This window comes from Anopheles maculipalpis, chromosome X (assembly GCF_943734695.1).
Source record: "Anopheles maculipalpis chromosome X, idAnoMacuDA_375_x, whole genome shotgun sequence".
Taxonomy (NCBI): domain Eukaryota; kingdom Metazoa; phylum Arthropoda; class Insecta; order Diptera; family Culicidae; genus Anopheles; species Anopheles maculipalpis.
This window is the reverse complement of record NC_064870.1, coordinates 3,185,396-3,213,282: the sequence shown is the minus strand read 5'-3', so window position 1 is coordinate 3,213,282 and position 27,887 is coordinate 3,185,396. Positions and strand designations below refer to the sequence as shown.

At 44.4% G+C, this 27,887-nt stretch overlaps 4 protein-coding genes across 4 annotated transcripts in view; 3 read left to right on the top strand and 1 right to left on the bottom strand.

The window, feature by feature from the left end:
* Positions 1 to 27,887, top strand: part of LOC126558163 (uncharacterized) — a 481,612-nt gene that overhangs the window by 178,467 nt on the left and 275,258 nt on the right. The window lies entirely within an intron of this gene.
* LOC126561177 (uncharacterized) overlaps positions 1 to 27,887 on the top strand; it is a 408,397-nt gene that overhangs the window by 251,168 nt on the left and 129,342 nt on the right. The window lies entirely within an intron of this gene.
* Positions 1 to 27,887, bottom strand: part of LOC126561015 (succinate dehydrogenase [ubiquinone] cytochrome b small subunit, mitochondrial) — a 156,751-nt gene that overhangs the window by 816 nt on the left and 128,048 nt on the right. The gene's annotated exons all lie outside the window — the stretch shown is intronic.
* LOC126556385 (alpha-2Da adrenergic receptor) overlaps positions 1 to 27,887 on the top strand; it is a 104,736-nt gene that overhangs the window by 21,440 nt on the left and 55,409 nt on the right. The gene's annotated exons all lie outside the window — the stretch shown is intronic.

Here is a 27,887-nt window from a genome sequence, read left to right as displayed (position 1 = left end):
CGACTTCGCTGCCGATTTTAAGTGTGCGACCGGAGAGGAGAGGGTGCGGAATTTCGGTAAAGGGAACTGGGGCTTTGATGGCTGGATTATCTGTGCAATCAGTAGTGGGACTGGGTTGTTTTGTGTTCGTGTTTAACGTTCGGCAAACCACTTTTACTACCACACTGTCGGTAGGGGCATCCCTTTCCACCCGGACGCTTGAGCTAGCTATTTGTTGTTTTGGGGCCATAATTAAAATACGCTTGATTGTTTGGGGATTCGTTTGGAGTTGATGGTTGCGTTACGTTTTATTACTTGCATATGTGTTGCCTTATTAAATATAGCGCAAACCTGAAGAAAATATTTTTATACAATTATAAACAATTGAGCTGTGTTTCTAAAAATCACAGTACACCAAAAAGAAGAAGAATGATTTAGATAATTTTTAACTATATGTTTTGACGTTTTGTAGCTAGAAAAGTTCTAGTTTTCCAAACAAACTGGCAAACTAAAGTATCACAGCACAAAAGCATATGATTTTTGAAACATTTTTTTAAATGGTTTCTAGCGGGATAAGCTTACTGGTTTCAGTTTAACGACTACAGGATTGTACGAATGTTGTAAAGATGCTAGGTTAAGGTGTCTAATACGAATAAGAGTTTAAAGTTTGTAAATTGCATAACTTTAGGCGCTATATTATGGAATTTGCATTCTTTTAAACTTATTATAGTATTTTTTAAAACTACAAGATGCGTTGTAACGGTTGTAGATTACACTTCAAACCCTCGCTATGAACACTTTTAGATGTTACCGTCCAAACGTTTCTGGCATATTTGTTGTACCTTGAAACTCTTTCACAGAGACTAATAGTACAAAGAAATATTTTGTATGACGAATCGCTCATCTTCAGGCACCTTTACTTGGTAGTGTCTTTGAGGCATTATAGTAATTCTTGCGTATCATGTAAAGGGCTTGGAAGGGACTCGAAACCCGGTCCTTGCGTGTAAAGACAGTGAGGAGTTCAATATCAATCACCCGGCTTCCTTGTAAAAATCCAACATGAATGACTAATTATACACTTTAAAACTCTTCTTAGCTTCATTTGCTTGTCGGATTGCATTCATTTAGGCTGAGTAAAACTCCCAAGGGCTTTTTCGAACAGTCTATTGTCACTTTTAATATTTTGCCTTGAAATGATTTTCTTAAATCTTGGACTTCTCTATTCCAAAAAAAAAAAAACAGGAAAACCAAAAACCGAAAACAAATCTCAAAACAATCAGCACACGCACTGAACTATTGTCACCAGATCACGACAGCTGATGATTCTATCGACCCGAAAAGAACTGTTCGTGATCAGTTACTTGGTTTTGCTTGGTGCGAACCGTTGTGTGCGTCACGGCAAACCGTACCGAACCGAACTTGACACCCTGCCACGCGTAAGGCTGACAACTATCCCTCCAACCGGTGACCTGTGTCAGTGAAGTTTGTGTTCCGAAAGTTTTGTCCCTCCTGCCCTTACCGCTCAAGCGCGCCGCTGAACCACTGTCTCATGCCGAAATTCCGGCCAAAAAACCTTCCTGCTGGGCATTCGGGTGATGGGATGGTATGTTCCGGTCGCACCTTTCGCTGTGGGTTGCATTTCAACCGCTGTCGCTGATCACGACAGAATAGCAACAATAACAACCACAACAACAACAACAAAACTCTCCATTCTTGCAAACTTACCCTCTCACACACAAACACAGCAACACACAAGACTGTGTAGCAAGCTGACTTGGCGTGTCAGTGAAGAAGAAAGCAGTTGGTGCGATTGCTTCGGGCGTTAGCATACACAATTTAAGCAGACCTCAAATCAGAAGGTTCCAACCGCCTGTGGCTATGTATACCGTACTGCTGTCCTGTGGGTTTCGTTGAAGACATGCTTTTGTATGTTTGTGTGTTTGTATGTGTTTGGGTCAGGATTCTGCAAAACCCTGACCCAATATGCCCGATCAGAAGCATTAAATATTTATTAAAGCAAAAACCTATCCTGCCCGTTTCCGTTCAGCAATCGGTGTCCGTAAGATCAAGGCCCGGGCTGCTTAAGCGATTATCTCTGTTAACACAATCTTTTTTCTTTTCTTCCAATTTTTCCTTGCAGGTAAGCAAGCGTTTGACTACCATTTTCGACGTGCCGGCTGAATCCGCCTTGTGAAGGTGAAGTTCCCTATCAATATGATCTTGTCGTTTCTGTTGACAATACAATCGATAATTTGCAAACGAAATGCTTAGCTTAATGCTGCTGCCGTCATAAACGTTGGTTGTGTGCTGCGAATTGCAAACCTTTAGGCGCTGAAACGATAAAGATTGTACTACAGTGATAATATAAAACTGGTGTTTGGCTATGCTTTTTCGACGCTTTTCATACAAGCGTATAAAACTATCAATGAGGAGAAACATTTCGGTGTGCTGTTAAAAGAGATATAACACGAAAAACGGGTCAAATAACTCGTTCCGCGTTCGTTTTTCTTTTTCACAAAAACGGATCACACTGCATGAATGTTTAACGCCTCGATTGTGGCCACCATAAAGCACAAATGCAGTACCAAAAAAGGGGTTTGTTACCTTTACAACGGAAGCAGCATATAAACACACACACTCATACTCAAAAACACACACACACACACACACACACACACACAAATTGTATTCAACCAGCAAATATTCATCAGCGACGAAGTACACGCCTTTATGAATTTCTGGGAAATCATCAAAATATTGAATAAAATAACGGGCACACACACGCACTCACACCTTCCTAGGGTTCGGTCATGAAACCATCAACCGAATGGGCAGGCTACGATGGAAAAATTATTATAAAAGCAATAATGATAATAATAAGCAGTAGGCAGTAAAGCGAAAAACCCGGAAGGAGACGAGTAAAAATACCACGGATCACAAGCTCTCCGGGATGCCGCAGCTTACTTACTTACACATACACAAACACACACACATACACACACAAACACACACGGAGCATTATATCGAATGTACCTTTAAATGGAGGATGCTGTTCTTTGCAGCGCATAACAAAGTCAATCAAATGGCATAAAAATGGTGCAGTAAAAAGTAGCCAAGCCACGCGGGTTCACAGTACCCCTCCGGTACGGAATAAAGCGTTATTAAGTATAAAAAAGCTGAAGACTAGGTTGCATACGAGGCAAACGAAAGTCCCGAAATTCGTTCACAACCCACAATCAACAGATGAGTTCGGGCTCACCGAACGGTCCTAGGACGCATTGGTCCCGACGCAAAACAAAACAAGGAGTCGGAAAACAAAACCAAAAAAAAAAAGGTCCAGAAGGTTGCAAGCCACCGGCGGGTGGTGGTAATAACAAAAGGCAACAAGAAAAAGGTGACGGAAAAGTACATCCACCCGGCATGGGAAAACGCCCGAAGTCATCGAACGCGAACGGAGGGCAATTTTTCCAAACCAGGAAAGATGATTTAGGAATGGGTAAAGGGAGCAGTTGGGGATGGTGATGTACTTGCCGCGCAACACACACACACACACACACACACACACACACACACACACACACACACACACACACACACACACACACACACACACACACACACACACACACACACACACACACACACACACACACACACACACAAATGGTTCGATCGGTTTTTTTACGATGCTTTGCGTGTTGTTTTGCCATTTTAGTGTCGTTTTGTATCGGTGGCAGTGGGTGGAGGAATGGAAAAAAGGGGCGGAAGGCTTGGGGGGAAGGTGGGTCGAGTAGTAAAAATATAAGCTGTGGTTAACATCAGGTGATAAGTGTGCACACTGTTTCAAGCATGTTTTGTTTCAAGTGCAGGCATGTCCGAGACCAGTGTCGTGCAAGTATGGCGAGCGGGATGATGTTTGCCATTTTGTTTTTTTTTTTCTGTTTTAAGAATGGAACCGTGTGAGAGTTCTCTGGGTTAAAAAATGGGTGTCCGGCAGCGCAACTACCGCCGTATAAAGCTTACTAAATAATCGGCTTGCTCCTGATTTCGGTACTAAAAATATTCAACAAGCTTCATTCAAATAGGAACCAACAGGGCCGTTCTATTCGATTGAAATGTGACACGAAATAATACACTTTCGGCATCTTTTTACTTAATTCAAGCTCGAGTAGATCAAGCCAAAAACTTGAAAGCTAAATCAGAAAGCTGTTTCAGCATTTGAGTGTCTATTAGACATATTCAATGTAAAATTTTATTTAATATTTTAAACACAAAAAATGGTTAAAGTGTGATTGCTAAAACAACCGCAAAAAAAAGTGCAACAATTGCGCACTAATCGAATGACAGTTTTAGCATTGCAAAACCCGACCAGGATGGTACGAAAAAATGGAAATGAATTTTGTGCTAAATTACAAAATTGGAAAGTGACCAACCGGAAAGGGGTTGATACACCCCATCGGCGGTGGCGGTGAACGAATAGACGAGGATAGAAGGGCCAATTGATAGACAGATGGATCTAGGCTGTTGACACATACGTACACAAATAGGCACTGACAGATGTGAAGGAAGAAATAATTTCATCATGTACATATGTGTGTGTATGCGGTTGACATTTGCAGCTGTACAGCTCTTCTCCCCCCCCCCCCCTTCCCACCCTATTTTTTTGTTATTAAAGGCTTTATTTTTAAAGCATCGGAAAGAAAAATGGGTCAAACATTGCCACACAGTTGTTCGTAAAGGATTTTTGTTGTTGTTTTGTTTTTTGCAATCTAATGCTGGACAAATACCCTCATCGGCCAGGACCATCGAATGGAGTTCCGTTTGTCGGAGCTCTCGTTTCTTCTGGAGCGCACAGCTTCAACTTTCCTTTTTTAATTTGCGCTCTATTAACCCCCCCCCCCCCCCCCCCAATGTTTGTATTGAGCGCATATGTACCGAACGTATTTTATCCACCACTCGATGAACAGCACTCGGTTAAAAGGGGGAAAAATGGGATTTCAATTTCGATTTTGCACCATCGTCCTGTTTTTTTTTTAGCTCTTATTTTCTGTGGGCTGCTCAATCGTTAGCAAATGAAGTTGAATGTCCCCGGGAGCCGCGAATCTAGTGAAAAAGTTTTGGAATCGCCATTTATAGAGCGGTACAAAAATGCAAATTCCTCCGCCATTTTATGATTTTGTCGGACAGGAGAGCGTAGGTCAAATTTTCGTATGATTGTGATGATGATGATGTTACGTACGAAAGAGTGAAAAATATTGTCTGTTTTTCTTTAAAACTTTAGGTGAAATTTGGACCCTTTCAGCATGATCCCTAGTTGAATCTGAAGAGTGATATGAGTTTCACTGCACTTTGAATCCGTTACGAATTTGTGTTAAGAAATCGATCAAGAAGATGAAAGCACTAGCAGCTAGTCTGGGATGCATCAGATATTCTAAAGAAAGATCATCTCTACAACTTTCTCTGTCATCTGTCAAATTCAAACACTTACTTCCTTCGTCAAAAGAAGAGCAGGTTCTAGCTGTCGTAGAAGAGTATTCTGCAGTCCAGAAGGACTCTATCTTAGTAAGAATACTTGAGCTGAAGGATCGTTAGATCAAGTATTTTGATCCTCATGAGAGATTCTGCTGAGCAAGTTTTGACTAATTTTGAATGTCTATACGGCAGTTTTCGAGACTCGAGACCCTGTCCAATCTCGAGGAGAAGAGTATAGAATTCACTGTATAGTTGTGGCTAAAATGAAGTCTAGGAATCCAGAAATGGTTCAGGTCAAGACGTCTCAAGCAGTTCCTTAGCAAGTATGCTGCTTGCTTTCAGACGTGACTTAACTCAACCTTAAAAAGTCTTTTCTTTACAACTATTGCTGTTGCGTTCGAAAACCTTCTTTTTTTTTGTTTTGTGTTACACATTCATGCACAGAATGCAAAGTTCGATTTTTGGGATGCTAACTGTGTCCCGCATTAAGCGGGAAAACCCGAAAAATCCCACCCTACCGAAAGAAATGCAAAAGCCGCACAAAAGTAAAGGACAAACTCTGAAACAAATCACATTCCTTCGTTACATTCATACACACACAAACACGCAGACAGACCAACACTCGTGAAAGTGGTGCACACCAAAAAGGTCAAACGACTATACGAAACAAAATTCGCGAAAGTGAGCACGAAACAGGAGAACAGAAAAGCAAGCTAGAGCCAAAGTAAGGGAATCACTACCGGCAGTACAGTTAGGGTGCTTGATTGAGTTTTCCCTTCTGCAACGAGGGTGCACGAGTATGAAAATCTAACGGAGCATTTGCTTAAGTTCAAGTTCGGTTTCGTTTTGGTTGCTTTTCATGAATTTCTTACCCTCACTCACATACAAAAAGCTTCTATTTTAGAGGGGGAGAAAAATCTATAGTCGGTGGTTTCACCAGTTGGACCCTGCAGCAGGGGGAAGCGGGTGGGGAGCGAGATTGAGGAAGGACAATTGAATTTAAATTAAAAGCAATGAAATTTCACATTTTCTCGAGCTCCATTAACTTAGCGATTTTGCCAGTGTGTCGGAGTTTTTTTTTTCAAACAGCTTACCGCACACGGAAGATTTTTGTCAGTTGCTAGCTTTGTACGTTGGGACAAACGGTGGACAAAAATATAGTATAAGAAAAGAACATAAAAGAGATACTTGAACCAGTTTTTGCAATCAGATTTTGTTGTTGACATAATGTTTTCTTTCTGTATAAAAGTTCGTTCAAGAAGAATCCGAGCTTTGAAGAAAATTCGCTTAAGTTTTAAAACATCGATTTATTCACAACTAAATTTAAGCAATTTTTTTTTGCTTTTTCAAATCAATTTAAGTTATTGAGCCTGATTAATCTTTAGTGAATAAAATAAAAAATTAATTTATGAGCCGTTCAAAACCTCCTTCAACCTCCTATTTTGTTCTGCGTTATCCCACTGTGCCCGTGTATCGCCGCAATGGAGACGCCTGGTCGCTCGTTATCTCAGCTATACGAAGCGGTTCATAATTTGCGTACTAGTGCGTTTCTTTTCCTGCTGCCTGTGTTTGCCCCATTTTGTTTGCATACTTCCCTGTCAGCTTGGTTTAGCTTCATGCCTTGAAATGGCGGGCATTGTCCATTTCCCAGGTTTATGCCGTTTATTCGATAAATTTAATCGATTTTCAGTTTCTTTGTTAATTCTTTTTCTCCCACACTACCTTAGGAAAGCGTGCATGATAGGAAATATAGAGCGGAGATGTTCGCTAAATGAGAAGAATGGTACGATTGGAGGAGTTTAAAAAAAAAGGTGACCAAAGCAGCAAAGTTAATAAAAAGATCCAATGACCATCATTACCGGGGCCACCCCGATAATCTGCTGCTATGTTTAGCATCCGTGCGGCTTAGTGCAAATTTAGACGAAACCATTATTTTCCCTTTTTTCGGGGTAGCAGAGGAAGGAAAGGTGTTCGAAGAGGGGAGGGGGGGGGGGGGAGGATTTAAATGTCAAACCATACCAAAGCGGATGGTTGATGGAAAATGATAGTACCGATTAAAGCTACGTGATACTTGATGCCGCTATTCGCTGGAAGGTGGAAAGCGTTTTTTCCAGGAGAAACCAAACACCGCCCAAACGCCAGCTAAAAAGACATCCAGGTGCTCACCAAATGGCACACTTTAAGGCGTTTTTTCTCCAGTTTCACGTTAACAAATCACGGCGCGCAATGCGCCGAAATTGCTGCAATTTGCTACCCATTGCAGAACGGTTAGCGGGATGGGCTTCGGATATTGAAAGCACAATTTAGATTTCTGATGCGGATAAGGATCAGCCAGTAAAGGGAGACATTTCTGTGTTTAAATGCTTGAATGCTCAAAATAAATACTTATTACGGTAGCGTTCTTGCGCTGCAAGATTAACGCCACGGAAAAGTTCAAGCGCGTCGGCTCTTTTCCCGAGTTTTTCTTACGCTTTTCAGCATGCTTTTTCGTTGCCGTTCAACAGTTTGTTTTAAAATTTTCTTAGTTATGGTATGAGTTTGAGTTGTTGGTGTTCCAAATTCAAAATTAAACCTTAGAAGGAAAATTGGACAACAAAAATCGTACACAATCAAATAGGTCTGTTAAAAGGTTAAATAACACGCACTCGATTTTCCAATTTTAAATTATCTCTCTTTGCTTTACTATATTAGTTCACGCAAAATGCTGTACGACAAACACCGCGCTGGAACTAAAATGGAAGTTTGTACCAGCAAATCCTCCAAAAATGAAAGCTTCTCGAAAAGCTTCTTTGTAAGTGTCAACGATCCGTATCGATGGTACAGAAAATCAAGCTAACCGTCGTACCCATTCGCGAGACGAATCTTCCTTCCTGCTCCCTCATCCCGGTGAGGTAAAAGTAACCATCATAATCAAGAGCGCGGAAAATTAGCTTAGACGAAGAAGAAAAAAACGACGCGATGGAAAACCAACACAAAAAAATCACCACAACCCGTGCGTCCGGAACCGGTGCAAAACAGATTCCGCAAAGCGTTTTCAAAAGGAATGGAAATTTTACGCACTGCTGGTGTGACGCCTGCTTGGATGGTGTCGGTTGATAGTGGGGCTTTAGCAACACGGTGAACAACAACTTACGCACCCAGCTGGATCAAGCTGGCAGTGCAAAAACGGCGCAAAAGTGCGCACGGTAATCTGGTGCTGATAAGCACGCCGTATCGCTAACGGTGACAAAGCCAGCAGGCCACGAGTGAAGACGATGCCGTCTTTATGGACTTTTTGGTAGAGATTTCAATTGAAAACCTATCCCATCATCCCGGCGGCGAGTGACGGCGATTGTTGGGACACTGTTGCAAAAATAGTCCGCTGTGTTGAGCATTTTCGGTGTTCGGTTTGTTTTATTAGCTGCTCTCCGTCTCTTACGCTGCAAGGGAACAGACCAATACAAAAACAAAAATCTAGTGCCCCATCCGAACTACAGCGGGAATGATAATTATGGAAAATGTGTGTACATTTTTTTTTCCTTCTTCACTCCTGCTTGGATGCTTTGCTTCTCTCTCAAGGATGTAGCAATCGAGCAGCAGTGGAGAAGTTAGTGTGAGGGTAGCGAAGAAAAGGGAAGAGGAACGAACTCCTGAATGGTTCAAAAAGAAGCAGCAGGAAAACAATGCTACTTCACTTGCCCCGGGGGCACACCACTCACCTCACCCACCGTCCGTTAACCGCAAAGTAATTTGAAGCTTAAAATATATCATAATGAGCAGACGACGAACCTTTCCCATTTTGCACTCTCTTCGCGCGTTTTTCGTGCTTTGCCTTTCCTCCCATTCCCATTTTATCATCAAATTTTTGCTGTATTACGTTCATACCAACCCCCCCCCCCCGAACCCCCCCCCCCCCTTCTCTTTTGTTATGCGTATGCCGACGTTTGGTCCATTCCCGGTGGCCATTTGCTTTCAGTGTTAGTTAAAAATTCATTTCTCCCGAGAATTCTCCAAACCCAATGTACCGTCAAATTGAGCTTTTATTTGAACGAGCCATTTTTATAGTACTCCACCTCCCCCCCCCCCCCCCAAAATCACCACATACCCTCATTTCTACCTTCACCAACAAAAAAGAAACATTGTATTCATGGTAGAATAATCGTCCGCAGTCAGTCACGTTTTGTTAACGGGCCCGCTTACCGCATACCGTTTTACACCTGTGTAAAAGGGTGGTTAATGGAGCGGGGAGGAAGTTAGAAAGAATTTAATACGAGAGAAGCAAAAAAGACACTCTTGTCAAGATAATGAATTCGCACATTCGCGAAGAGTCAGAAGAAGAGAAAATAGCCTCACAATTAAATCAGCTTCTGTCAGTTCGATAGCTGATCGGTTGTCTGCGAGGCTCGTTTATGTAGGAAGAAAAATTAAATGATTGATGAAAAACGAAATTTTCATGTCCATCAAGCCAGCTTCAACGGGCCGATTTGTGTCCGTTTTCTCCTAGCACCCAAGCAAGCGACACACTCATCGCACTGACACTGACACTCTCTCATCACTTTCACAACCCAACCATCTTACGACTGCTCGCCGAATGTGTGTCACGCTTGGTGGCGTCTGTTTTCTTTACGATCGCTTTTTTTTTTCTTCCTCAAACAGATAGAACATATTTCATCTTTTTCTCGGTTCATTCCATTTGCGGCGCTCGCTACGGCGCTTTGTACTGGAAAGCCCTTTACTCTGTTTTTTTTTCCTTCTTGCTCGTTACTCTCAAAACTCCAAAATGTAATGTTTGTGGAGCACATCGCATCACAAACCGTCACACAAGCCAGTGCGGCGCTTGCAGATCAAAAAGAAAAACCCACTCTTTCACTATCCGTATGGAAACACCACACATGCAAAGGGTTTTGCAGGGGACGGGGAGGGGAGGGGGTGGGGTGGATCGGAAGGAAAAATATTTGAAATCGTTTTGCAAAAGGGATGAAAGCGAAAATATAAACCAGCACAAGAACATCGGAGTTCTTTTTTTTACCGTCTTCTGCTCATCTTCTTTGGTGCGCTTCGTTTTCCATTCAACGGTTGTGGTGAGAATTTTTTACAGTGCCTTACGATTATGCGAAACGTATGAGGTTTGCTTTATTTACCTTATGTTGTTTTTGTTTTCTGTGTTTGGTTGATCAAATAGTGAATAAATTCTGCACCATTATGGCAAAAGATGCAAGGAAGTTCTTGTACATTCTCAAATCTAAACGATCAATGTGGTCAGTGACACGTGCATGCGTTTGACGATGTTATGCTCTTTTTTTTACCACCCGCTTGTGACGTTCCACTTGGTTCACATGGCGTGTGTTTTGCAAGCATTTTTGCCCAGGCAAGTGCTTAGCATTTTACCTTAAGAGCATGAGGACCTAATAGCAAAGGACCCAATACCTTAAGCCACATTCGAGCAAGTCATTATGTCCTCAATGTAACCAATTTTGATTGTGTCAGACGCTCATATGTGATGCGGGTTGCATATCTTAAGGCTTTCATTTATTTTATTGATTTTCGAACCAGTGATGGACCAGAGGTCGAGGCAGCTACGACGCCAGTGTTGACACGGTAGGACCGAGTTTCGAATTCGACGGGTTTGCAAACTAAATTCTATGAATTCCAAAAGTTCTTACTTAAAATAAAAATCCCATTTCGAAAGATGTAGCAAGGACTTCAAAAATAAAATGCTGAAGCAGTTAACCAACACCAGCGCGCTATGCACGGCTGTTCAAGAGTCCATCTTTTTTCTCTCTCTCTCTCTCTCTAGCCTTCCGATGTGCAAACTGGACACGACAAACGATTGGGTCGCGTGCTAGTAAAAAAAAACTGAAGCACACAAACCGCCCGAAAAGCGTTTAGCGTGAGTGCCCTCATCCGTTAAGCAGGCTGGACCAAAGTGCGAAATGCTGAGCAAGCGAGTTTGAACTTTTTCGAAGGGCTGCCAGATTCTGAAGTTGAGAAAGATTGCAACAAAAAAAAAAAAAAATCCCAACAGCAGATCACTTCACCTAACTGGACAGGCAATACGGCACACTGCACTGCACTGCACTGCACTGCATACATTGAAGTGCTAATAAGCGATGATAAAAAATGTGTATGCAACCAAAAAAAATCTATGCCCGATGATTCTTGGTTTACCCTTGGTCACTCGTTTAACCAACGGAACGCGTGCACTTTATGATCTTGCCATTTTTCGTCACTAGCTGGTGCAAATGGTTGATTTAACAAGCGTTACTTCCTCCTTAACTAGCGTTAAGTAAGAAAAAAAACCCCGCGCAAACTTCCTATTCAGCTTATTACAACCCAACGGCACTGCGTACCGTTTGCCACCGCCAGCAGCAGTGCTGTTCGGTGTTTCGTAGTACGACAAGCGGTCGGTTGTTTCGGTTTTTGGGGGGAAAATGTTTCTGATTGCTTTGACCAAACTAACCAAACAAAAAAAACCAACTAAACTCCCCCTGGAAGCTTGCGTGCTTAATGCGAACGTAAGGAATTTCGCTTCAAGTCAGCCTAACAGCGTGCAAGTGCAGCCGTACAGCCTACCTTCAGGCGCAACGCTAAAAGCGCAGCGTTCTCACAAATTCGGCAACAACGACGACCGCAAATGCTGTGTGCGCAAACACACACACACACACACACACACACACACACACACACACACACACACACACACACACACACACACACACACACACACACACACACACACACACACACAACAGAAAACCCACTATACATCCGGCAAATTTTGAAAACCCCTTTTCCATCTAGTTTTCTCTTCACCACCCAAACCCAGCTAGTGTTCACTGTGACCGAGCGGGTGGGTAGATTTAACTAACTTTGGCAAAATTTATTGCGACAACGAAGTGGGAAAAATGGGACAAACGGGCAGGTTTAGGACTGGTGGTTGATGATTGTGGTTTCAGCTGGGATACAGAGTTATTTAGTTGCAGATTCTAGCTTGCGTGCGCGCACACACACACACACACACACACACAATTTCGTTTGTTTTTCAATTTCAACTCAACGCTCGTACGCTCCGGTTTTGGTTTTTCGGTCGTACGAATCCCTTAAACAACATGGGTTGGTCGGTTTTTGTTTCCATACTCCCCGGTGGGATGGGGGGGGGGGGGTACCTCCCAGCAATGTACTCACCGAACCGGCTGTGAACCTCAAGCATCTCGATGACGATCTTGTTTCGGGATGCTTAAACCGCGTGGCGACCGCACCCGTTTGGCACACAACTGGCAAGCACTAGACCCGGCCTAGACGCTACAGGAACAATCGATAAAATAAATAAACAAAACGCAGCATTCCCAAACCGGTGCGATATCTTCTTACTTACGATGGTGAGGTAAAATTTTTGGATTTTCGAGTCAAAGCCCGCCCTTGCCGAGCTGTGCGAGCAACAACGCACGTGTCCAGTGGCGCATGAAATGTGCTTAACGGGGTTTTACTCTCGAGTGCCTGTGTAAGCTGCCATGCCATTTTGTAAGCTGTGTGTGGCTTTTATCCCCCTTGAGAGTGTATGGGCGAAGAGTTTTCACTTGAGCGTTTAATTGATGCCTTACTGATGCAGCTGAACAGCTTAGCAGCGAAACGAAAATCGCTTTGCTAAGCGATGTTTGTGCTAGCTTTAGTTATATGGCCCAATTTTGAGTGGTCTTAGTACTTTAGTTCTGAAAGATTTTCTTAACAGTACTTTGAAACGTTACCTTTAAAATTTTCATCAAGAATATCACTTACCGAAGCTCATTTCTATCACTATTGCAAACTGTCAGGCGCATATCTCAAAATCACAAATAAACGCCCAAAATTATGCAATTACAACAAAACGCAAAAATCAATAATTTTATCTCAACGCTCCAAATGCATCCCCTCTAATGTATTTGAAGAGCAAACCCAAAAACAAAACAAACAAAAATAGCGCTACAAACAAGCATTATCATGCTGGGCCAAAAATTTGGCACCGGGTGCCAAGAAAAGATAAAACTGTTTGCCATCTGTCAGCAAACAATGAGAGCTCATTTAGAAAGCTGTACAGGAATAGCCAAAGCAAAACCGAAATAAAAAATGTATAAAACCTCAAACTGATTCACATCCATCTAGTGCCGCTTTGCAGCACAGAAAAAAAAACCTCAAAACTAGAACCTCACAAACGCAGCAAACCCAAACCCGTGTTGTGCCGAATGTCATCGTGGTTGTCGTTGTCGAACAACTGGTCTATCTCTGGTCTGGGCGTTCCAAATTTCTTTTTTTCCGCATATTGTTAAGAATGAGAGCAAAGAGTTGACAGAGACTCGGGTCCGACACAAAAGGGCTTTTGCTTCCTGTTCCAATTGCACTACCAGAGTGGGGAAATAAAACATTCCGTTCCATTCGCTCAAGCAGCCCGGCAACTCCCCCAGGCGTAATCATCGATTTTTGGCCACTTTGGCTACCGAATGGAAAATAAAACAAACTCTAAATATATGTACAGAGACCAAACAAATCCCTGGAAGAATAAGGGCACACTTTGGGGGTTCTTTTTTGTCAGGATAACTCCATATCTTGACAGCTCGTTTTCCAAATGTTTCCTGCACAACTACACCGGCCCGGTAACACTGACCTATCGCCGATGGGAACCATCTTCACAGTGCGCCTGCTTTTACGTACGTGTGTGTATAACTTTAGGCGCTACCGTCACCCGAAAATTGCTTGCACAATGTTCTGGTCGGCCCGGCAGGCATCTGTAGAGAGCTAAACCGCAGCAGCAACAAAAAAAAACCAACTCTCTGTAAGATCCATGTTCGGTGTTGTACATTCGACAACAACTTGTTTGCATTCTTGCCATCTGCCAGCCTTGCAGGTGACCGCGGTGAGATTGGCAAGAGGGTTATGAATGGGGGGAGTGGTAGAAATACAATTATGCCTCCGGCTTCTGCACGGTCAGGTACGGTGGGTTTGGTCCCTGGCAGTGTCTGCTGATCTGCCAGAATCCGAAATCAACTCAAGCAACCAAATTACCGGCCAAGTTTTCGACTAAACAAATGAAAGACAAAGGGTGGGTGGGCACAATGGCTGGAAGGTGGAGCAGCAACTACTGTCCCTGTAGTAGTAGTACACCGGTGAGGCGAATTTGTTTGGTATGAAATATGCACGAAGTTGCAAGCCGGCTTTGTTGCTTTATCACTGAGCTTGTGTGATGCTGGGTCTCACACCCATATCCACCCCCCCCCCCCTCTCCTCTACTTTCTCCAACGTACACACACACACACAAGCTTACAAAAACAGTACAGGATGCGACGTCCTGTTACCTATTTTTAGTTTATGAAGCGTCTCCTGTCACCCAACAAACAGCAGACGACGAACCTCTTAGTAGTACAAGCAGATAAAACCTGGAAACTATCCAGATGAAAGGAAGTTCTGTGACTCGACACCGACCTGCTCTATCTCAGCCACTTTCCACAATTGGACACACGGAAGCGTTCAGCATTCTCGTACGCGCTTCCTAGGCCTCCTGAGCATTGAGTTCTGAGCGAAGGCTGCGGTGGCTCTTGTTTTGTGTGTCCCTTTGTGCCTGCACTCGAGTGTGCTCCACAGTGAGTCAAGTAGCGTGTGTGTGTTTGTGTGTGTCACTGTGTGTTACATTCCCTATTTATTTACAACACATTTAAATACACACACACACACACACACGCATGCACCCGCAGAGTAGATAATGGTAGAAGAAAGGCTTTAAAAGTATTCCCCAGCCCACTGCCAGAGACTGCAATGGTGGGGGGATGAGGGGGGGGAGGGGGGGGTATGCCTAACAAACAGATCGTATGCTGTTGGCGTGTTTGCAATACAAACAGCAATACGTGTGTGTGTGTGCATGTTTTGTGATTGTGTGTGCACAAATTCCCCCACATCCGAGGGAGTCGTTTCTGTTGAAACGGCATGCCTACAGTTAGGCGCAACGTCCATTGCGATAGCGTCCAAAAAGGAATTGCAAGCATTGCCTTTGGGCGGACCTTGCTCTTTAAAACTGACCCAGGAAGAATTTGAAACAGGCTGGGCACTGCCAATGCTACCATTGCTCGCATTGTACACCCAACGGTGTGCGGGATGGCCGGTACGGTGAACTGGACCAAACTATTCTCCCACTTGCCGTTGCACACTCCTATCCTGCTAGATAGCACGGGGTTTTTGTGGGTTCCTCCAGCTAGCGTCCGAAGAAGAAAAGAAAAAAAAGAAGCGAAAAAGGAACGTAAATGCCTGTTGATGGCAGCGATGATGAAACTATTTCGGTCGCCGGAACACTCCGGAGAGCAAAACCCCGGTATGCACCGAGTCGGAATGGAACGAAGATTTCGGTTGAGTTGAATGAATAAAATGGACTTTGTGTAGAGCCAGTGTACAGTTTATGGGAAACGATCGGAAGCAAGAGTAATGTACGAAGGGAGAAGAGCAAGAAAACGCACCAGAGACGTCTAACCGAACCGAACTGTGCGGTTGCAACCAGCCAAGCATGGGGCTGATGGTTGTTCGCATGAAATTGGGCACGAGTCTCTCGGCTTTGGACATTTCTGCTGCGCGCCAGTATAAAACCTCACCAACCTTTCGGTAGCCCGTCGCTGCATCTTGCCACGCCACGCCAGTGAGATTGTAATCTGTTGCCCGGTTGCCACATAAACACACTGCCTTGCGGTGTGCTTCAAACCCGGCCTGAGCCACATCTTCCGAATGTGGCGTGGAACGTTTTCTAATCGGTTGGGCCAAACAAATGCTTTACAAAAGCCGGTGGGCACTCCTTGAAGCCAGAGCATGATTAACTGGTGATTATGGTACGATGAGAGGGGGGGGGAGGGAGGGGGGGCTGACCCTACATGCAACCGTTGGAAGTCTTTGGTATGCTTCATCAGTTGGCGAAACAAAAAAAAACTGATGCGAAACGTGAAGTGATGTGGTTTAATGTAAAGTGGTTGATTTGTAGGACGGAATTCATTACCTTCTAAGAATGGATCGTCTTTAAATGAATGGAGTTTTTACGGGGGATGCAATTTCCAGCACTTATTCAGACCATTCCCCTTTTATGCAGGTTATAGAGAAGTATTTACTAATTATAAAAATAGTAACATAATTTAGGACGTTGATCAATCTTCCTGTAAACTAATCTGTAATCTGTTCACCAACGTTGCCTTGCATCTTGGGATCTATGAGATTGTTGTGTAGGAGTGAATGGGTAATTTAAATATTTTTTAAGAAATGAGTTTATAAAATTTCACACAATTTTTATTATATTTGATAAAACTTACCCACGTCACCGTCTACCTCCTTGCAAAGATTTCATGACATTCCAATCATATTGAAATAAAATTGCATAACGTTAGGCGTTCCGAAAGCATTTTACCCCTCAAAGTATGCAAACCGTATCTACACCTAATCTAATTGAATGCTTCAGTTCTGGTAGTGTTAGCTTTGCTGTTAGAAAACACGTTCGTCAAAAACAGGACACCAACAAAAAAAAAAACACACACACACACCCTCACACAAACACAATACGTGACGTCCAAGAAAATCGCTACCATTTTCGTGTGTTGCGATAGGGCAGTGGGTGAAAAAATCGGTGTTGGCTGTTAAAGTGGCAATGAAGTGGCGTGCTCACGTGCACGGTTAAAGCAAACCGTACCCACAGTATCATCGCAAAACGACATTTTCACACCGGTCCCGGCGACCCTGCTACCGGTGTGTGCCGGTAACAAGTGGCCCCGGTGTCCCGGTGGGTGATAATGGGTTGCGGGACTTGGGTCGTTCTGTTTTATTTTATTTCACCTACCGATCGTTTGATTTGGAATCGTAAAGAAACACATCAGGATGGGGAAGATTGACAGAACCGGAAGAGTAGCAAGAATGGCTAGTGATACACTTACGTACACACGCACACATACACACACTTGACTATCGAATGGGTAACGATAACGATGGAACGATATGCTCGCGCTAGAGTGCTGATGGCGTTGTTGAATGGCGACCAGTAATGTGTAGTAGCAAAAACCCCGAGGTTTCACCTTTTCTGCCCCGGGAACCACCCCATGCCCAAGCCCCAAGTATACACTTTACGCCCCCGGGGAAAATGCTTCCGAACATCGCATCGAATAACACTTGTGGGGAAAATTGTAAGACAACACAACACACAGTGCGACCCCAAAAGCACTTCCGGGGTTAGAGTGTGTCCCACGGTACGTCGTCGTCCGCCAAACGACTCCTTGCTGCCGAGGCGTTGGTGCCGTAGCTAGCGGGTGTGATGGGTGCAAGAAAACGGGAGCTGTCGCTCTATTCGGTCGCTGAAGATGACGACGCATTTTATCGGTATCAACTCGTCATCTAAACTTCCACTTGCTTGTGGCACTCGTGAGCGCATCGTGTCCGCCAGCAGAACGGACGGAAGGAACAAATATCACCCCGGGGACGACTGTACGCGTTGCCTCGGCATTAAACCGGATCGCCCGACAACCGGTAGCAGCGGCTAAACGGGACGAGCTGTACGAGCCGATCATACGTAACAGCACTGTTGGAAAGCTTGGCAACGGAAATTCAATCTTCGGAACGATCCTGATTGTCTGCTCAGTGTCAGAATGCGTCGTCCAGCACGTCATCGTGCTATATACACTGTTCCGGGAAGGTGGGAAGAAAGTGTTGCGGAAGTTTTCGGGCTGGGAAGCGCTAGATATACTGTTGATCTTGGATTGAGTTACGCCACCATTATTCCTGTCCTGTCGTCTCAAACCACCCGAGCAAAGGCGAAACTAAGACGAAAGATTAGTTTGGAGTTTCGTCTTCCCCCAAAAACTCTCCACAGCCAGATTTGGTTAAGTTTGCGGAGCATATCAAGGATGCATAATTCATCGGTCTAGAGAGCTACAAGCAGCAGCAATGTGCGCATTGTTCATAATCGTACCAACCGCCATCTTGAATATGGTTTCTGTTACATTGTAAAGTACTAAAACTCTTCCGAAAACTTGTGCAAAATGTTGCAATGTGTACTTGTGTTTCTGGTGGTACCGTGATTCCTTGCTGAAGTTAAAATTGTGCTTGAAATACTGTATGCTATCAGTACGTACGAGGAAAGCATTCCGTAGCACCGGATAGCGAATGGTCAAACTTCGTTGATTAACCAACGGGAAGATGGTGTCGAATTATCACACACCACGCTCCCTTACGAGCAGTTTCGCCCAAAGCGGTCATCACACAAAGGAAACCTCTCCAGCAACTTCAAAAGTGAGATGAAGAGGGATAAGGAGAGGAACAGAGAAAGAGCTAAGGGAAGTGGACACATTTCATTAAATTCAATGGATTCGATCGGTTTCGAACTTTTGCTTTCCAACTGCGGTTTCGCTTGTCGCCCGTTTGATGATCCCAATCGCAACATCCGATGTGCTACCCACACAGCCAACCGAATGCGACGAAACGTTCAATCCCAGCAAAAGATCCAACACCAACCATGGTTGGTTGGATTGGTTGGATTGGTGCGACACCAATCCAACCAACACACGCACAACGTGAGCCAACAGAAATGGCATCGCCTGGACATTGCCGCTTTTTGCTAGCGCGCTTTCCCGGCAAACAGCGTAGACATCAGGAGTTTGGGACATTCCGGACGGTGTCGTAAAATAGTGCAAATTATTGTACTGCCGGTTGGGAAGCGAGCGGAGGTTTTATAGCTCGCCAACCCATAAGGATACTAACCATTCAACGCTCGGGACGTTGTTCCTTACGAGTTACGATGAAAACCCCCGGCCCCCGGCGTACCGGCATCCCAGTTCCCGACATTCGTCCTGTGAACCTTTTTTTTCTGCAGCTCCCGTTGCCCCGGACTGCTCCGTTGCGTGAAGAGGTCTTCGTTGCATAATTGATGCAGGCACTCCATTAACCACCATTATCTGCACGAGCGTGGGCATCGTGGGCTGTGGGTTATCCTACGGTTTAATAACATTGTTCTCATTGCTGCCACGAGCTGAGCAATTTTCTTTCCGATGACATCCGCCTGACCTTTGCCTGTTGTGAGTTCGCTATACAATCCTCTCCCAAAGCACAATTGAAGCAGTTTAAGATTTTTGAGAAACTAAAGCTTTGGAGTGTGTCTCACAACTAACAAGAGGATGTTTAAGGAAGTTTAAGAAAATAAAAGGATTACTAACGCAATTGCGTTTCATTTGTCACGCGAATTGCATACTTGTAGGCGTCATTTTATTTTTTCATTCATCAAAGCTTAAACTGCTAGATTTTTTATACTGCTTCAAATAAATCATTCTGCAACAATTAAGCAAATAAAACAAAAAACGATTCGCCAACGCGTCATCAATTACCTCCGAAGGAAACAGGCAAATTAATCACTAATTATGCATGTCAAAACAAATCACAAATCTCTCTTCTCTCCTTTGCTTACCATTTTCTTTGCGGAAGGGAGATCGAAAGAAAAACAATCCACCTGTTACCCATTCTTGAAGAAGGTAAAACCTCAGGGCGGAGTCGCTTGAAGGTGGCCCCCTGTTCAAAAGCCGGAAGTTAGTTTCCGTAGCCCTTCTAACGTCATGATCCATTTGCAAACCTCCTATGTCATCCGTGTCCCGACTCCACGTCTGTGCGCCGTCGGATGGAGGAGCAGGCGCGTCCCTGCCGTTAAAATCAAGACCCGTCCCCCTCCTCGCCTCCCTTTCCACCACAAGATGGCGGAAATTGGTTGATACAACATGACACTTTACCTTGGCAGGGTTGGTTGGTTACATGGAGTGTGCCTGTATCGTGGTTATAGCGTCACCGGGCAAATGTCGGCTGCAACAGGCCGACAGCGTCGCGTGACTAACGCTAACCGAGCGATTTGCTTTCATATTTAATAAACTTGTTGAATTTCAGCAGCGATTGAAGATGGCCGATTCATCCCTCCCGATAAACGGTGGCGATGTTCCGCGTGGCGCCCTGTCTTGTGACACGATGTGGTGGCACTAAACGCTTGAACCACATACATGACTGGCCCAGTGTGAGCTTATGTTTGTGTATGAGACGTAGTTTTTCTTTTCCTTCCCCTGACCCCATGACAATGTCACCGTCAAGTCTGATGCCTGCTCTGATTATCGTTTGCAAACGAAGTTGTGCACCACAGAAGACACAATTTTTGGTTGTTGTAGACATGCAAAAAACATACACGCACACACACACCCGTCCTCACTTTCCTTCCCTTCAGTTGTCAATAAATGTCACCTATCAAAAAAGAAGGAAAAATAAACAAAGCGCTGGAATAACATTACGTACGTCAAGCGTCAGCTGTCAATTTGTCGTTCGCCAATTTCCAATCCCTTTGATCGCAACCCCAAAACGGATCGTCCGTTTTGCATGCTCTCGTGTGCAGGCGTGTGTGCCTGTTATTGCCAATCCATCATGTCCGATTCGTCAACGATTGTCGGCTGTGTGCCACTGACGTTAAACTTGTGCTATTTATCTTTACCATTTTATTTTTTCTCGCGTATGCGTGTGTATGCGTGTTATGGGTGCTCTTGTTGATAATTATTCCCGCTTCACCGCATTGGAAAGCCACAAATTGGAAAGCATTTTTTCCTTTCAATTTAAAATATCGATTGTGCTGGAAGCGGAATTTGTCTCTATCATCATTGTGCTCGGTGTAGAAATATTTAAACTTCTCTTCGTAAAACGGCCAACTGTTAAGATATTTATTTATTGTTTCAAAGCATTAAAAAACACATTCAGTTCAGTCACAAAAAATCAAATCAAAAGAAAGGCTAGTGGCATTTTTGTGTGAAATAAATTACTTCACCCGCCGACAGGTCGATTAGCACGTTCGCCTAAAAGTATGCAATACACGCATCACCACTGACGCTAAAGCAGCTTGCTAGTGGCGTCTTCACGAGGGTTTTTTTTCAGGGCAATATATTCCTAGTGTGCGTATGTGTCGGAAGGGTGGAAATTTCCAAATGGACAATATAAACTCACGGAACGGTTTACTGAAAATCTGAAAATCATCCGTGCGTGCTGGTTATCGTACCGCTCATAATTTAGTGCCGCGTTATTACCAACTCCACTCAATCCTGGCCCAGTTTGTTGCGGACCAACTTGGGGTGGGTGGGAAATATGCAACCAGCATACTGATCAACTCTTAAAAGGCACTCCTCCCCACAGCTTGCATGTGCTTATTGCACATTGGTTGGATGAAAATACTTTTTTGTCCTTTCGCTTATATGCGTCTGAACTTTGCTGGATTTTTTTTTTCATTATTGCTTCAGCTGAGACTGAACTTTGATTGCGTTGCAGGACGCCACTGCGTTTTATGTGCGTGTGTGAATCATACACACACGCGCACACATCTGCAACGGGTCTGCACAGTTGCGATGTCTGTGCATTCGATTGCACGATCGTGGAAGAGCATAAATCCCACACTACACAACGCTCACAACTGACAACACGCCAGAGGGGGCATATTAGTGCCAAATGCCAAACGAAAACCGAAAATGCGACGGACGAGATGAACCGAGTGCAAAACTTTCCTTCAACACAGTCGTCGCCCAGCAATGGGATTGCAGTGTCGGTTGGTTGGGAAGGAAAAGGGGGGCAGGGAAGTCAAGTGCGTGGTAAGATAAATTATGAACCCAAAACCCAAGCGGATCCTTCGTTGCCCTCAATTTATGCTAACCACCATTTCTGCCCATTGCCTTGCTTGCTTCGTCGGTTCACCGACCGAGCGCGCCTGAAATTCGAATCCGTTTTATTGTCAGCGTATAAAACTATGTAACCTCCCACCCTCCCGATCTGTGTGGCTAAAGAAGTGGATCGGATCATTACCTCCTTTCCTAACACCCACACACCATCGTTTCTCACTTCCTGTCGCAACAAAAAAGAAAAGCGGGACCGCGCTACAGATTTTAGCAAAGTGAGCGCTGAGCAGTTTATCCGTCACGCTTAAGGGCCGCTACAGCTTCCGAGGGAGATGGTCAATGCTGAATTTGGTGCTTCTTGTGTGTCGGGGTACAAAGAGGTCATCAGGAACATAGCGTGTGAGCTGGAACGGTAGTGGATGTGTGTCATTGTCCGGTCACGTCCGTTAAAAAATTAATGAGCAGCGGATTTGGCATTTTTAGTCGGAGTTGCGCCGAGGATGCGCCCAGAAAACACTTCAATGTCAAGACGTCTAATGGTATGCACGCAGCATGCAGGATCGAGCTATTGATGCTCATAAAAAAGGGACTCCTTTAAATTATTCCTTAACGAGGCATTCTTTTAGGCGTATCGGTAAAAAAAAAACTCAAAAAGACTCAAACCATCTTTTCTTCAAACATTCTGCGATCGATAATTGGACCCTACAAAGTTACAAGCTAACCCAACAATTAAGCTTGAAACTGACATGAGTTGTCCGAAATCATTTTCATCTTGAAAACAGTACGGATTTACAAAACACTAAACCGAGGAGAGAATAAAATACACCAAGCCCCGCAAATACTAGACTGATTCGCGTCCACTGAGCGGAAACTAGTAACCCGCGCTAGAACGTAACACCTAACCGTAACCTGACTAGGTGCGAAGAAGCCAACACTCGCCATTGAATTACCTGAAATTGGCCTGAAACCTATTACCATTCATAAGTTCATTATTTTCAAGCGACCACCAACTCCACCGCCAAACACTTGCGCCAGGGCCAACCTTTCCGATCTTGCCCCTCCCGCACCGTGAGCTGATGTTGTTGTTCATAAATTATAACGTTTATTGCGTTAATTAACGGTATCCGCGACGATGCTTGGCAGTAGCAACACTTCCCATACCGTCGGCGAAAAAGGCTCAATTTATCGGAACTAAGCTAAACATGGCGGTGCACACCTTGCAAACCTGGAACCTAATAAATCGGTTCGCCTATTTACTCCTCGCTGGAGTGAAGGGAAGGAGAGAGATGAAATAAAAAAAATAAACAACACACAAACACATACACAGAAACAGGAAGATCGCACCTTTACGCGCTTCCGCACCGCAGATAATAAATCGCTTCCGAAAAATGGGCAATTAATTTGCAACCCAAAATGCCTCACGGTATCTGTACAAGTTTTGCCACAGCACCCACTCATTGAGCACCTCCCACATTAAAACCCCCCCCCCCCCCCCCCCACCCAAAACTCGAGCGGACATGAGCGGCAGGTTTAGTGCAGCACCCGCTCCGCGTACACTCGTACGCCCAGCCACCATCGAGGGGCACACAAAAAGGGTATCTAAATCGTCTAGCTTGCTGGGTCCAACAATCGCTGTTGTGGCTTCCATTATTATTCGACCACGCACACGCAGGTGTGCGCACGGATACTTGACGCATGCTGGGCGGAGGGCTGGGGAGTTAGAGAAAAATCTTTCTTTCACCACATCGCACTATATCCTACATCCCTTCGAATATCAAGCATCAAGTGAAAACGAGAACGATTTTCCGGTTCATTTGGAACATGAGAACAAACAAACTACAGCCGAAGTTATAGTGAGCAAGAGAGATGGTAAGAGGTGATGGTGAGTGTTCTGCTGGAACTGGCAAAACCCCCCGCTTTGGCATCAGCACCGAAAATGGCACCGGAGGTTGAACGATAATCATCCCAAAAAAGGCTTGATTTCCAATTTCCTGCTGCTCGAACGACACGGATTGCTTTGCAAGTTCGGTAGGTAACGTGAACGGGTGGGGGGGGGGGGGGTCAGGGTTGGGAGAGGAAAGTGTTTGGGGGGTGGGGGGGGGGGGGGGGGGGCGTGGATGGAAGATGTTGAACCGTTTGCCACCATATGCTAAGGATAATTTGGGGTTTCCCTGGTTTTGTGGCCTATGATCGGCTAAGACTTCCGGGACTTTCCCTGGTGAGTGCGTGTGTGTGTGCGTCTGGAGTCACGCACCGCAACCTTACGGTCGACTGATTTCCGTTTCCTCCCGAACGCTAGGAACCGAAGCAGCAAGGCAAAAATAAATAAACAACCAATCTACCGCACCGTACCGAACGAAGTGAGCTTAAGCAAAAATCGAGTTGTCCCTTCAATTTTCGCCCACTGCACACCGGGCAAAGTGCGGCCCAGCCGGGCCGAAGAATTCCGTCCGTACTGCGATCATAATTACCATCATAAAATCGTAATGGACGATTGCTCGACTGTTGCAATGGGACGAGCGGCGGAACGGTGTGCCTAATTTTCCACACATTAACTACTACTACCACTGCTGCCGCTACTGGGTAGCCGTCGCTGGCGCAAGATTATGGGCAAAAATGGTCACTAGCGAAAATGTTCTTTTAATCTGCCACCATATGGGTGCCACACGCGCACCGAAACAGCAACTTGTGACGGTTTTATGCGTTTTGCTACAGGAATGGGATTTTTCCTAGGTCCATAACGGCTCCATAAGGTTAGGATTGTTTGTTTAGCTGCTTCTTCGGGACACAGGCTTTCCTGTTTTATTTTTGCACGAACAGCAGCAGCTTTAGGGTCTACGCAGTATTCATGCTATGTTTTTTGGGAGCGTCTAACGCTCCCAAATGGCATGACGATGGTGAGAAGACCTCAAGTCCAACTTGGAGCATTTTAACTTTAAGGGCCTGTGGAGTCCTGGATTAGTTCCTATTTGATAAGTTCTGTCTGTCTATCATCTGTCTATATTTGAGCCTACTTTATGGGGGGACTGGGTCGCCTGGTGCTATTTTTATGATATGACCAGTCCACCAGAATCATTGTACAGCTCGTAGAACTCATCATTGCACAGAGGACTACATTGACCTACCACCTGGTTGAAGAGCAAGTCTTGAAGTATTACATCCTCTTTGATCAAATGTCAGATGTTGGTCATCATCATTGTTTTCTAAGTCTGCCATATGCGGCTTCAAACATCTGTATAGCTGCTGTTCCTCCATTTTGTTCTTGAAGTAACGACTACCGTGGTCACCAATTATTGGCGTAGTGGAGACTTGACGTCTCCACTACGGGGAAATAATCCAGCTTTGATTTGAACCACGGTCCTATCGTGCGAAGAGCGGTGCCTCTGTCGCTTCACCACCGGACGACCTTACACTAGACTCTTCCGATTCTTGCAACTGAAGAATCGGTCACAAGATCTGGTCAGTAGATTCTAACTATCTTTTCGACGAATGCCATTAGTTGGTTTTGTTGTATTAGGGGCAACCTCTCGCCAACGATATTTATGATTTCTTATCCTGGAAAAAATGGTACTTTAAGGTTAAGACTCCTCATCAGCATCAGTTTGGTCGTTCTGTTTTGTCAGTCGCTGTGTTTCAAACTAGTTTGAAGCTCGGTACACTTTCATTGTAATCTCGTTCAACATACCTTCTTCAACAAAGAAAAACCATATCATTATCCACAGGCAACTTCTTCGGTACGGTAGAAGCAGGAGTACACGCAGTAATACAAGACGCAAATTTTTATTCAACAGAATTCACTTCACCATGTATACATAAAGTTACGGAAAAACTTGCACTGTTCGGTAGACCAGTCCATCCTATGTGAATTGTTTCAATTGTTCAAAGTTAACGCAAACCCAAACACAACCCCGTACAATGCTGCTAGTTTTCTAATTTCCCACCGTGGCTTCCCTTTTTTCTCGCACTTCCTTCCCGCACGCCGCCGCCATATGATTTCATAACGATGTAACGTGCAACTTGCAACCATAAACTTTACCATTCATAGAGCATATGGGCATTTGGCTCGTGTAAAGGGGGCGGTACCGAATGTTTCTTTGCATTGTTGCATATTTCACAATCAAATAACATACAATGTCCAGTGTGTTGCCCGCTACGTGCATTACATTTCGTTCTCGGTTCCGTAGTTCAACAGTGCCTTGTTACCATTGAAATGAATGCCAACATTATGGTTTCTGAGGATGATGTTTCCCCCCCCCCCCCCCTTCTCGCTTTGTTGTAAAGATCATTTTGTGTAGAATTTTTTCTAGCAAACACATCAAACGTATATTATATATTCCAAGACTCGTTGCTTACGATTTGTTTGCCAAAAGCAGCTCGGTATTAGGTGTTTGAAAGGATTCTCTTCATTAAATTTTAGACTGAAGCTGTACTTCTGCAATACTTCTCAAAAGGGAAGTAAAGAGTTGGCATACATTCAGTGCTCGAAGGAGCGTGATTGGGTTACCTTCTAGGGCAAGAGCTATCCACTAAAACACATCATAATATTTCATTTTATGACATTTAACTAACTACAGAATTGATGATTGATTTGGAGCATCTAAAGTCACCAAGAGCCGAGGCATAGAAACGCATCCAAATAGTTCTTGCCTTCTGTTAAGAGTAAAGTGTTGACAAAACGTGAAATAGGGCGCCAATTTCTGGCGCTATACTGTTTTGTGTAACTTAAAAGGGCAATAGATGTTTTATCGTTAAAAGTTGAGGTTAAGCGAGACTGAAAAATCCATATTTAAGCGCCGAAACGTAATTCCTGGACGCTGTCTGTAAAATATATCTTTTGGAAAATTTTCTGTATATGTTTTCATCTTGGACGAACCTTGTTGTCTGAGTTTGATTTGGTATGTTTTTTCATTAATAATAGAACGAGAGTAACAAAAACAACAACACACACGTTCTCGGGGCGACGAACAGTTGGCGGGTTGGAAAAGAAATATGTTTTGACATAATTACGGCACGAAGATATGGTTCCGCTTGCCCTGCTGTTGTACGTACACATCCATACATACATACAAACGCATACGCTGGAGCACACACACACACACACTCAAACGCAGACAAACAAAGCACTACTCCTTACCGACGCTCAGTCGGGCAGCTACGGGCAATTCTACTTCCACTTGCACACATCTTGATTATTTGTGTTTGTTTGCCTTATTAAGGCGGCTGTGTTGCCCCCCTCCCCCCCCCCCTACCCGGGCAACATTTCAATCATACATGTGCTGCCCTTTGGACACATCCGAACGTTTGTTCACGTTTCCCTCCATGGGTCTGCGCCAAAATTTTTATTTCCTCCCCGCCACACTTCTGCTTCTGCCGACGACTTTTAGACCAGCCAGCAAACTACGCCCGAAACAAAAACTGCGTAACAATAAAGTATTTGTCGTGCTTTGCTATACACCAAGCAGCGAAAGATGCCGCTAACCAGACGACGAGTTGTCCTCGAATAAAGAGCGAGATAGAGAGAGAGCAAACGGGACACACATCCGTGATGTGGTCCAACACGGAGGAAGACTTTTGTTTCTCGGTACGGTGCTGATGCTTCAGCCTTGGAATGGGATTTATGCTGCCATCTGTACCGCTGTTTGCCTAGCGAAAACGAGCCCGTCGTTCTATTCACACCAGCACTACCACACACACACACACGCACCGAATTGGTAAACTTTTTTTCTTTATTACCTTCATTACATTTCATTTTGTCTTGATGAAGGTTTTTTTTTTCTCTTGTTGGCCGGGCTCGTGTTT